Source organism: Apium graveolens, chromosome 5, assembly GCF_009905375.1.
Source record: "Apium graveolens cultivar Ventura chromosome 5, ASM990537v1, whole genome shotgun sequence".
Classification (NCBI taxonomy): domain Eukaryota; kingdom Viridiplantae; phylum Streptophyta; class Magnoliopsida; order Apiales; family Apiaceae; genus Apium; species Apium graveolens.
Window position 1 is genome coordinate 70,150,701 of NC_133651.1, and position 13,125 is coordinate 70,163,825.

The window sequence follows — 13,125 nt, forward strand, 5'->3', positions numbered from 1 at the left end:
AATGTCGGCTTTCACCCTATCTTAACCCTTGATTCTTGAAAGCCCAAACCTTTCTTCATAACCTTGGTATAGCCAAAGATAGAAATATGCCACCTAGAGATTTAAAAGTAGAATGCCTCAGATTTTGCTATTGTTATTGCTTTATAGAACTGCTATGTAGTTACTTGCTGAGCTTTTTATCCTCATATATTTTGCTTTGTTCTAATTATGGCAGTTAAGCGAGAAGATGGCCAGACTTAGGCGCACTGCTCGTAAGAGCGTACCTAGTGGCCCCTACCGTATCGTAGGCTTCCAGATGCCAGAGCAGGTAGTACAGGATGTGTGAGCAAGCACTTTAGTTGGAAAGTTATAAGGATATAATGGGATATCTGTCGGTTCCAAGCCGGAATCGATTGTGTAAATTAAAGATTATTTTGGGTTGTAATATATAATATCCTATTGGTAGTTGTAATCTTGTCTCAAACTTAATCCTGTATAGATCCTGTTAATAGTTAATCGGGGTTTATATTTATTTATTGTTAGTTTATTGGTGTGTGGGTCCTCATTTCCTAACCCGAGATTGATGGCATCACAAGTTGGTATCAGAGCTACAAGATCTAGTCCCTGAGACAAGTTAGGATAAAAAGGGTATTTTGGGTATATAACCATATCGCGAGAGTGTTCGACTCAAATATAGTTGAGTTAGACTATTAGGTATAGTATAAGAAAAGTGAATAGGTTAAAATAGCAACTAGAGTTAGGGTGTGAGTCAGTCAGAAGTCTTATTTAACCATAACGCTGTTTCTTGGTTGTGGTTTTGTGTTTTCTCTCAGAACCCCAGTAGTGGTAGTGATTCTGATTCAGAGATTAGTTTGACCGGTACCTTAGTGGGCTCTTTTCCACCCTCTTCACAGGAGCATGTGTATGTGAGTTCAGATCAGGAGGAGGATCCATCTGAGAGTAGTGAGATTCCTATCCAGGTATCACCCTTGAGGCCAGAGTCAGAGACCCCATCCCCTGAGCCAGAGTCTGAGATGCCTAAGATTGTGCCTGTTAGTGTTGGTGGCAAGTTAGCCCAGGATCGAGATTTTGTTTAATCCCGCATTCCTGAGTTGGGAGCTTTGGTGGATAGGCTAGCTCGAGAGTCTAGGCAGAGGATTTCAGTTATGGAGGATGAGTAGAGAGTCCGGATTCTGATGGTGGAGCAGATTGCCCGGAGGTGATTAGACGAGGGACTGTCTACTAGTGATGCAGATGCTGAGGCCCAGAGGGTGCATAAGATTATCTGCTGGATGTTGTCTGTCTTGAGGGAGATCTTGGATGATTAGATGGTGATGACCATATAGGACCTTTGGTGGAGCAGTAGTTGTCGATGTTGTTGTATTATGTTTGGTTTTCTATGGTTGTAGTCAGCAGAGGCTAGGTAGAAGTTGAGGGTAGGAAGGGGGATGTTTTCCAGTTTTTCCTCCATTTTATCCTACTGTATCATTGTACCTTATAAACGAAATTATTGTACCTAAACTTCTTTATTATGCACTGTTGAAGCCTTATATAAATCTTTCGCCTTATAAACCCTGGAAATCTTTATCAACTCTTTTACATACCATGTTTCTAACTACTTTATAAATCATATATTATACCATGTGAGGACCATAACTGAGGAGCGAATTATGTAGTAATAGCATTGCATGTGCAAGTGGGTAAAGCTTAAAACCAACAAATAGTTTCAAAAAGAATCTTTATTGTTATATATGCCATGTTATCGTATTACTAAATAATTGCTCAATCAGGATTGTAAAGAATGGTCACATTACCAAACCACCAATCAAAAACTCAAACCCAAGACCAAGAACTAAACCAAGATACTCCTATGATGAACCGACTTGTTCAACTATTGTAACAACATGTAGCCCCTAAAGTTAGAAACTTCAAATATTTTCAGTCCGTGCATCCCCCATAGTTTTTAGGATTTCCAGAACCGATTAAAGCTCGGTCGTGGTTGAGAGAAATAGAAAAGCGTTCGAGTTAGCGGAAGTTAAGGATGAGAAAAAGGCGCAGTACGCAAGTTATTACCTTTAGGTTGAGGCAAGTAATAGGTAGAAATATTCAAAGGCGCTGCTTGAAGGAAAATTTATAATCTGGGAGAAGTTTACGGAGATGTTTTAGAGAAGTATTTTCAAAATTATATGCAAGACCAGTTGGAGACGAGGTTTCTGAATCTGAGACAAGAAAACATGATTTGTTTTAAGTACAATCAAGAAGGTCACTATTCGACGGAATGCCCCAGTGAAGCAGGGAAAGGTGGGCCATATGGCAAGGAACTGTAAGGAGCCTATTCAGAAGGCGAATATGCTTAGGATTATTGGACCATCACCCTCTGCATCACCAGCAGCTCAGCCAAGGGTAAGAACATTCAACATGACAATGAAAGATGATGTGCAGAATGCAGATGTGGTGGCAGGTATGCTTGATATAAACTCAGTAGAAGTTAAAGTGTTAATGGATTCTGGAGCAACTAGATCCTTTATTGCTGAAAGTGTTATTCTAGATTAAAGTGTGTTGCATACCCTCTCGAACCAAATTTGATTAGAAAAGTAGCGAATCAAGAAAGAGTTACTGCCAAGAGAATCTGTCCCATTTACGATAGGATTATAGAAGGTCGACACTTTTCCGCTGACTTAATTCTTTTCAAGTTAAGAGAATTTGACGTTCTATTATGGATGGATTGGTTTTCAAACCAATCTGTGCAAATCGAATTAGAAGTAAGAAAGTGAAATTAGAGACCAAGCATGGTATTTAAGTGATATTCAAAGGAAAGAAGCAAGAGAAGAAGTTTCTAATAGCTATCCAAATGAAGAGACTGTTACGACATGGGTGTGAAGCGTATTTAGCACATGTGAAGGATGTAGAAAAGGTGTCCTTAAGGATTGAAGATATTCCAGTAGTTAAAGATTTTCCCGATGTGTTTCCAGATGAATTACCTAGACTACCTCCGGATCGAGAGGTCGAGTTTACGATTGATTTGGCTCCTGGAACAGAATCAATATCAAAAGCTCGCTATCGAATGGCGCCTGTCGAGATAAAAGAGTTAGCGACGTAGTTGCAGGAATTGCTGGATAAAGGAGTTATTTGCCTGAGTGTATCCCTGAGGGTTGCACAAGTACTATTTGTAAATAAGAAAGACGAAAGTCTGAGGCTGTGTATCAATTATCGTGAATTGAATGAGTTGATGTAATATCTGGGATATATCGTGTAATTATTTTTGCAAATAAATAAATATTATACATGTTCAGTATTTATTCTGTGAATTATTTGTTAAGTGGTATATGTGTTTGGATGTTGAAAAATAATATAAATTGAGTATTTTAATTTTTATATGTCCAAAATAAAATATAGATAATTGTAATATCTACCTATTTATTTTTATGTTGATTTATGATTTTATAGGAAATTTATGGATTTTATAAATTCTTTTTTTTTCCGAGTATTTATAAACTATTTAATTTAATCAAGAACCAGCCGACTTCACCCATTTTTAAGGTTTTACAACCCAAAACTCTTTCGAGAACTCCTTCCTAACCTAATTGCAATATTCCGAGCATTTTCCATGTTTTGACTTTTTCGATCCGGCGTACGGTTTGTCCTGTGCGCGTCACGGCATAATATTTTCGATACACAATTCGTTTCGGTAAATCAATAAAACTCGTATTTTCGATGAACGGGAACTATTTATTAAACTATTACAATTATCACCTCGTAATTGTGTAACAGGGTGCTGAGACCAAGACCGTAGTATAAATTGTACTGATTTGGATAATTATCCCGAAAACCGGTACCGTTAATTTGAATCTGTTTTTATAAATAAACGTACTATTTTATATCCGGAATGATCCAACGGGATACTAATTTTCCGTAATTATAAATAGCCTTTCCCGTATTTTATTTCGTACCAAAAATTATTTGTAAACAGTAATTATATAATTTTACAGAGAAAATTCATATATTCATAAAATCTTCTGAAAATCAAACCAGCTTTTGATGTTATTGATCTTTGTATGGAAAGCTCGAGTAACCAAATCGAAGGGTTTGAGGAGTACTATCACATTCCAGAACTCGTTTTACTGCAGAATCAAAGGTTGATTTTATATATTTATTTATTTTTGAATTATTTTGATTAAAAATATGAATTTTTGTTCGGATGATTGTTTGAATGATTTGATAATTGCATGTTGTAGAGCTTGTTTTCCTGATGATTTTGATATGTCCTATGACTGATTTAGAGTTCAATAACATGTTCAAAATTGAGTTTAATATTCGAATTTTGAAATTAGGGTTTATAATTCGTTTGAATGTTCTTGATTGAATTCGGGGGTTTCTTATTTCGGGATAGATAGATGTTCTAGAGGGGTTGGTTGTGTTCCTTATGAAATTTATAATCGATTCGTATAATTCTTGCAAATCGACGAGGTCTGTAGAGGAGGGAGTTGTCATTTGAAGTATACATCGAGTTTGCCGGAAACCGGCGAACTTATCGGCCAATTTCCGGCCAACTCAGGGATTATTAGGACGATTTGATGGCGTGGTTATGTTCCTGGTATTGTGTAGATGTGATCTGGAGGTGTTGGTGGGGTGAGTATGCCGGAATCATCTTCTTCGGCGAGACAGGACTTTTCCGGCGAATCCCTGTGAAAATTACAGTTTAGTCCCTGAATTATTGAAGAAAATGAAGTTTAGTCCCTGTAGTTTCCAAAAGTTGCAGAAATAGGATTTCTGTTTATAAAATATTTAAAAATCATATTTCCTATTTATTTTAATTATAAAAATTCATTTTTAATTACTGAAAATTTCAAAAACTATTATTTTAATTCCAAAATTATTTTTAATTCAAAAATATATCTGAATTAATTAGTTAATTAATTTTAGTTAATAATTAATTGATTAATTGGTTAAGTAATTCAAAATTAATTGATTAATTGATTTAATTAATTATTAATTGATTTTAATTAATTATTTAATTAGATTTAATTATTTATAAATGATTTAAAAATTCCGAAAAATAGTTTCGAGCTTTAAAATATTATTTTAAATTATTTTCGAGGCTCGATAATTATTATAAAATTATTGCAGCCACATTTTGTAACGACTGGAAAATTTCCGTTGTATAATATCATATTTATAATAAATTATGTGTATTAATATGTCAATTATGTGTGATTATCTGTTAAACCCTAATTGTTATGTGTTACGTGTATCCCGCGTCATTTCTGTATTTTTAAGGTATTTTTCAGATGTTTTATTGCACATTCATAGGTTTCATTTCAAACGTTTTACGATCCAAACCATGATTTTAAAGCCAGTATTTCAAATAAAATAATGAGCCTTATTTTTCATCAAACGGCTTTTACCATCGCATTACTCTAAACATCTAGATATTTTATAAATTTTCTCGTTTTACGAAAAATTACTTTTCCAGACCCCATTGGGTGTTAAAAACCCCACAAAAATCATATTTATATTATTATAAAATTATAGGACTTTTATTTATACCATTTCTTTGTATTTTTGCATTATTCACAATTTTTGGGAAATTTTGCATATATATTGCATATATAAAATATTTATAAATTAAATTTTAATACCCAAAAATTATGAAAATTAGGGCCAAATATTTTTATTAAATGTATAAATAGCCCCTTAATTTTATTTAGGAGTATTAATTTTGCAGCTGTAAATACCCTAATTATTATTAATTTAATTAATTAAAAATCAGAAAATTCAATAATTTTCCCCAAATTCCAGAATTAGGGTTCTTGAGTTCGTGGATTCAAGCAGTGATTTCATCGTGTTTCTGATCTCCAAATCAAGCATGTGAGTAGTCAATCGGAAGCTCTTGATCTCTACTTTCTATTTCTGTCATCAATTTTGTGTTTTGTTGCTTCGATTTTCAATTCGATTTTTAGGGTTCTTGAACTAAATTGGGTATTTGCAAATCGTTGTGTTTTGGTTGATGAAAGTTATATGAATAGATTGCCCAGGTTGTGTAGATGATTATACATATTTTTAATTAATTTTTCTATTCCTGGATTAGTGAATTGTGTTTTTGAGTTTCAACCCGTTTTGAATTCGGGTTTTTATTTTGGATTGTTGTTTGTTGATTTGATGGTTACGAGCTTAAAGATCGTCGAATTCTGAGTCGTTTGGCACCGGTTTCGTCGAGTTTGGTTCCGATTTTCGCGTCGCCGGAAAACCTCCGTTACCGGCGGTGTTCTTGAACTTTCCGACGTCGTTGTCGACGAAGCAGGAGGAGGATGGTGTTGGGTGTGTTGTTGAGTGAAGCTGCAGAAAAATCGAAGCCAGGAATCGTTGTTTCGTTGTTCGAATCGCCGGTTTCGTTCACCGGAAAACCCACTGGTAACGACGACGGTGGGGCTGTTCTTGGACGACCCGGTTTCAACCCGGTGTTCGAGCCGGTTTCGATCCAAAATTCCCCAATTCATTTATCTGAAATATGTTTCTGTGATTACATTTATTTACTTTTATTTTTATAAAACAGAATTAAATTTTATAAATCATAAAAATCAAATAAAAACTAGATTAAAAATCTGAAATATTTTGTAAATAATTTCTAAATTATTTTATTAATTTAGAAATTCAAAAATATAATTATTTATTTAATTATTTAATTATTTATTAATATAATTATTTATTATTTATTATTTTTATTTATTTAATTCTTTAATAAATAAGATTATATAATTAGATCGATTAATTCGATTATTGATTCGATAAGTAATCGATTCAAGCGAGTGACTCGTAATTATTCGAGTAACGTTTCGAATTTTAGGAATTCGGAGTATGAGTAATGATTTATATATTTACTTTCGTTTAAATTACATATAATTATTCATAGCGAATAATTATTTAAAGTTAATCAGTTTAATCGAATAATTTGTAATAAATTTTATTTAATTCCGAAAATTAGGGAAATAAAACGAATAACTCGTAATTATACGGGTAATTGAACGATAAGTCGATTATTATTATTATTATTATTATTATTATTATTATTATTATTACTATTATTCGGTCGATAGTTAATTATTCGTAAAATATCGTAATAATTATTCGTAATGGATAATTAAATATAGATAGTTAATTTAATCACATAAATTGTAATAATAACCGTAATATTTCGATAATTATGCGAGAAATGCGAATAACTCGTAGAAATACGAGTACTGGATCGTTAAGTTGAATCCTGATTCGGATAATAGTTTATTTATTTGATAGTTATCATATTAGTTGATTGTATCGATTATTTATTTGTAAATAATCGATCTAATCAAATAAATAATGATAAGTTGTAAATATTTGTAATAAATTGTGATCAATTCTAATAATTAGGGATTAATTATTTTAATTTATTAAATAATTACTTATTAATTACTTATTAGTTACTTATTATTTATTAATCATTTAAAAGTGATTAATTACTTCGATAATTAATCAAATAACTTTCGATAAATCATAACATATTCATTTTAACTCCAAAAATTATAGAAAAATTATTTTTGACTTTGATTTTTCTTAAATAATTACTTTAGGATTTAAAAATTTGTAATAATTATTTATATTGAATAATAAATTGAATTATCAGTGTTTAATTGATATTAATTAGACCGTTAGTCCGATTTGAGCGAAACGAAGGCCATTTGACTCAGAAAAATGAATTATTTTCATTAAAAATGATATGAAAACCTAATTTCTTCTAGAAATTAGTTGCCTTTATTAATTGCTTGATTATCAGTCGAAATGTGTGCCGAGAAGAGTTTGAAAAATTCCGGAAAAATGGGAAATGAAGCAGAAGATGATCAGCGGAGCAATCAGCGAGTCGATTTTGATTCTAAAAATTATTTTAACTATAAAAATGATTATGTGCTTATGTGCTTATGTGTATTATGTGGTTAATCGAGTTTTACTTGCATATATGTAATATACGAGTCAGTCATAAGCGTATGGGTATATAATAGGAATGAAATGAAGTCAATTCAAGATGCAATTGAAGTACAAAATGACTTAACCGGTCTATTTTGCTAACAGAAGCTAAGCCAGTAAGGCAGGTCGAGTAGGTGATAGACGAAAGTGATTTAATTGCAGTGAGTCGCGCAGATGGCAAGTTTCTCCCCTATTCTATTTTTCAGAATAGTGATATTCTTTTCAGATTCTTATCACAATTGTACTCTTTTAATTCTCTTGTTCATATTTCATTTCGATTCTTGAATTATTCTCTTCATTTGAATTCATTATTTATATTCCAATTGCTATACACAATTATTGATATATTCTGGTGATTAGAATATATCAAAGCATACCGATTGTTCCGATTGTTATTCCAGGGATTGGACAATACTACTTTGGGGATTAAGTTTACTTAATCCTAAGGACTAGGACATAACCAGATCCTTGAGATGGGCCGTAGTGCCTGGGTGCCCGACGGGATCTATATAGTGAGATATAGATCTGCACTATATCCTGGCTGATCAACAGGGTATAGCTGCGAACTTGAGTCTAGTTTAGTTCATTTGTATTCGCCAATAATGGCCTTCTTTCTATTATCGTGGGGTTATATCTTTGCAGATATACCCGGGTTACGGATTCATTTAAAATGCTTTAACACTGTTTATATTTTGTGGACTTGTTGAGCAATTTTTGGCTCACCCTCTTTTGTTGTTATTCACCTTATTATTTTCAGTTAAGAAGGAATATGAAACCCATCAGGACTCGAGTGGTAAAGAAACGGGTCAAGCCTCGGGATCCTTTCATACCCAAGGTGTTGATCCCAATCCAGGAAGAAAGCTTTGAGTTGCCCGAGCAGGTGGAGAGTTTATAGATAGTGGGTGTGTTTGAATAAAGATGAACTTAGTTTAAAATGAATTAGACAATGGTTTGTAATAAAAAGAGTTTGTGAGATTTTGAATGTTGGTTTGTAATAAAAGTAGTTAGTTGTTCTTGTTTTCATACTTCAACCTAAAAAGATCCTCGTTAGTGTTAAAGGGGTTTAGTTTCATTTCTTTATTATTTGTTAATCAGATTATACAGGTTTGGTGATTAGCTAGTAACCCCCAGACTTATACCCCGGGTCTGGAGGGCATTACACATTTGGCCAACCGAACCCTGTCTATTGCTTTAAAATTGATCCAACGACCCGTTTTGACTTCGAAAAATCTTTTAAAAATCATATTAAATACCCGAAAGACTGTTTATGACCCGAGACTTCCTTATAAATGAAATTTCATTGATTGTTTCACATGCTATGTGCTATATATGACTTGTTTGTTTGACTGTCGGTCTATATGTTTAGTATTTACTTATTTTTAGCATGACTTTCAATCCGTTAGTCGGATTTGGGTAAAACGAAGGATAGATAGAAGTGTATACTGAATAGAATCATATGAGTTGAGTATTGATAGATACTTATGGTATGTGAGCAGAAGAGGCAAGGCGTAGGAAAGGGAAACAGATAGTCGAGGAGTAGGAGATTGTGATTGGAAATTGGTGAAGTATAGGAAGCTAGTACCAGGAAAGTGTTCTGAACCTTCTCGAGATACATTATGGATAATTGATAGTTCTGTTTTATATTACAAGTGTTTTGAAGCACTGAACCCTAAACCTTGATTCCAGCTATTGACCTTTGATCCGTAAACCTTATTCTTTCTGAACCATTAATTGTTAAATCCCCGAATACGAACCACGGATATATGATACTACTCCACAAATACATGCAAACAAAATACCAAACACTGAATCAGATTGCTTACATATTCAAACCATTGTACCTTACACTCTGAAAGACCAAATCCTTATAACCTTGAAACTTTCATTCTTTTGTTATCCGTTTCTTTCACCATTTGATAGCCATGTTTCATTTATGAAAATTGGAACCATCCCATTATTGGATATCCAATGTTGCTTATGATTTTATTTCCTGCTTTACATTATTTATTCTGTTATTATGTTAGAATTGGATTGTTTTACAAAATTATAGACCAGATTTGTGGTCAGACGAGATTGGGGGTCAAGTTAGGCCAATGTGTGCCTTAGATCCAGTAATTAGAGCAGAGCTGTGTGCCTTGCTCGGGGTTAGTGCATGACTGATCAACAACCTAACCTTGGTTTTTAAAATAAAAATATAATATCCAATTCTAAATTATTAATCATTGTTCACTTGATACCTTAACTCTTTTCATTTGATGATCATTATTCTCACTCCTGTCAAGGTGACTTGCTGAGCTAGTTAGCTCATTTGTGCGATGTTATTTATGTTCTTTTCCAGTTAAGAAGGAACCTGTTGGTAGCAAGGATCCCTGATCTAGTGCGAGAGATAGGGGTCTAGGTTGATTAAGTTAAGCTAGCTGACAACTTTTGGAATAGTTTAAGTTTATAAAGTTTGTAATAATGTTTAATATTCATTTGTTAGTTTGAATAGTTGGGATTTGGGCATTTGTAATATAAGTGTGTGTGTGTGGCTTGTGTGCATACTTTAACCTGTTGCGGTCCGTGGTAGTTGGTAAGTAGGGTCACTGCAGGTTATAATTAAGGTGTGTGTCTGTGTAGACCCCAAACTTCTGACCCGGGTTTGGAGGGCGCCACGGTTGAGGAATAAAAATAAGTATCCTCTATCGCGAATCGATGACTTGCTTTGATAAATGGGAAGGAGCTACTTGTTTCTCAAAGATTGACTTAAGATCTGGGTATCATCAGTTGAAAATTAAGCAGACGATATACCCAAGACGGTGTTTCGAACAAAATATGGACACTATGAGTTCTAGTGATGGCGTTTGGATTGACAAATGCACCAGCTGCATTTATGGATCTCAGGAATAGAGTATTCAAGGAATATTTGGATAAGTTTGTGATCATATTATTTATTAACGATATCTTGATATACTCCAAGACGGAGGAAAAATACATGGAACATTTGAGGATTTCTTTGGAGATTTTGAGGAAAGAGAAGTTATATACAAGTTTCGAAGTGTGAGTTTTGGTTAAAGGAAGTTCAATTATTTGGACATGTAGTTAACAGTGAAGGTATTAAAAGTAGACCCAGCCGAAATAGAAGCTGTAACAAATTGGGATAGGCCTAAGACTCATATAGAAGTCATATGTTCTCATGGATTAGCAGGGTATTATAGGAAATTTGTACAAGATTTTTTTAAGATTGTTGTCCCATTAACTAAGTTGACAAGGAAGAATGAAAAGTTTGTTTGGACGGATAAGTGCGAAGGAAGCTTTCAAAAGCTAAAAAAAGGTTGGTAACCGCATCAGTGTAGGATTCACCCAAAGAAAAGGTAAGTTTGTGATCTACAATGATCCTTCGTATAAAGGGCTAGGTTGTGTGTTGATGCAACACGAGAAAGTGATAGTATATGTGATAAGGAAATTAAAGCCACACGAGCAGAAATATCTTACGCATGATCTAGAATTAGTAGCGATTATATTTGCCCTTAAAATTTGGAGGCATTATTCGTATGGTGTAAAGTGTAAATTATACAAACCATAAAAGCTTAAAGTATATTATTACGTAGAAAGAATTGACTATGTGACGAAGGAGATGGTTGGAATTGATGAAGATTACGACGGTATATCAATTATCCTTCCGGAAAGGAGAATGTTGTAGCAGATGCGCTAAGCCGTAAAGAAGGATTGAATATGTTAAACTTCATCTGAGGAATTAATCAAGGATTTTGGGAAATTGGAAATAGGAGTGTGAATTCAGAAATGGGAAGTGAGGTAATGTATGCAATGACTTTTCAGCTGGAAATTTTAGAAAAGATTCGACGTCATCAAGAACAAATGATGAACCATGAGAAGGATAAGTTGTCTGGAAAAGAAATTAAGACTCAAAAGGATAATAAGGGAATATACCAAGTTACTCGCGTTTCTAAAAATTTTTAGTGTTATGGAATCGAAACACGAGATTCTTCATGAAGCGCATAACTCAAGATTATCGATTCACCATGGAAGTATAAAAATATAAAAGGGATTAAAATAAAGTTATTGGTGGCAAAATATGAAAAAGGAAGATTTCCAAATGGATAAGTATATGCTATATGTGCCAGAAAGTAAAAGCGGAACATCAGCGACCAAGTGAATTGCTTCAACCACTAGACATACCTGAACGGAAATGGGACCTTATCGCGATGAATTTCGTGGTAAGATTACCAAAGACTAAGTATAATCATGTCACAATATGGGTAATAATTGATCGATTGACAAAGTCAGCACGTTTCTTGCATATCAGTGAAAGATTCTCATTGGAAAATTTTAGTTAAGATGTATGTGGATGAAATCGTGATGCGTCACGGAGTTCCATTATTTATCGTATCCGGTAGAGATCCGAAATTTAACTCGAGATCTTGGCGACAATTTCATGATCATTTGGAAGCTAAATTGAAAAATGAGTACGGCATATCATCCGCAGAACATCTGACAAAGCGAAAGGACTATTCAAACAATCGAAGATCCTCTACCTACTGGGACGAAGTTGGAGAACGTAAATTATTAACCCATAGTTGATGTAACATACGAAAGAGAAAATGGATGTGATTCGCAAAAGGCTGATTGCTGCTGATGTTCGCAACCGCAATCAAAGTATTGTTAAAGATCCCTCCATAGAAAGGTCTATCCAGATTCAGGAAGAATGGCAAGATGAGTCCTAAATATACTAGACCATTTGAAGTGCTAAGAAAGATTGGAAAAATAGCATATAACTTAGCGTTACCTCCGCAGATATAACATCTTCAAAATGTGTTTCATGTTTCTCTTCTGAAGAAGTATAATATTGATACTAGTCATGTGATTGAGCTAGGACCCGTGAAAATTTAGCGAGATCTATCATATGTGGAACATCCAGTATAAATTCTAGATCGTAAAAAAAGCGCTTAGAAATAAAGTGGTGCCTCTAGTTAGAGTTTGGTGGAGAAATCCCAGGATAGAAGAGTCAGCTTGGAAATTAGAAAGTGAATTATGGGAGAAATATATCCATTCTATTTGTTTAGATTAGATTCTGAGGACAGAATCCTTTTAAGGGGGTAGAATGTAATGACTGAGAATTTTCGCGAATTAATTATGCGAGTAAAGTGTAAT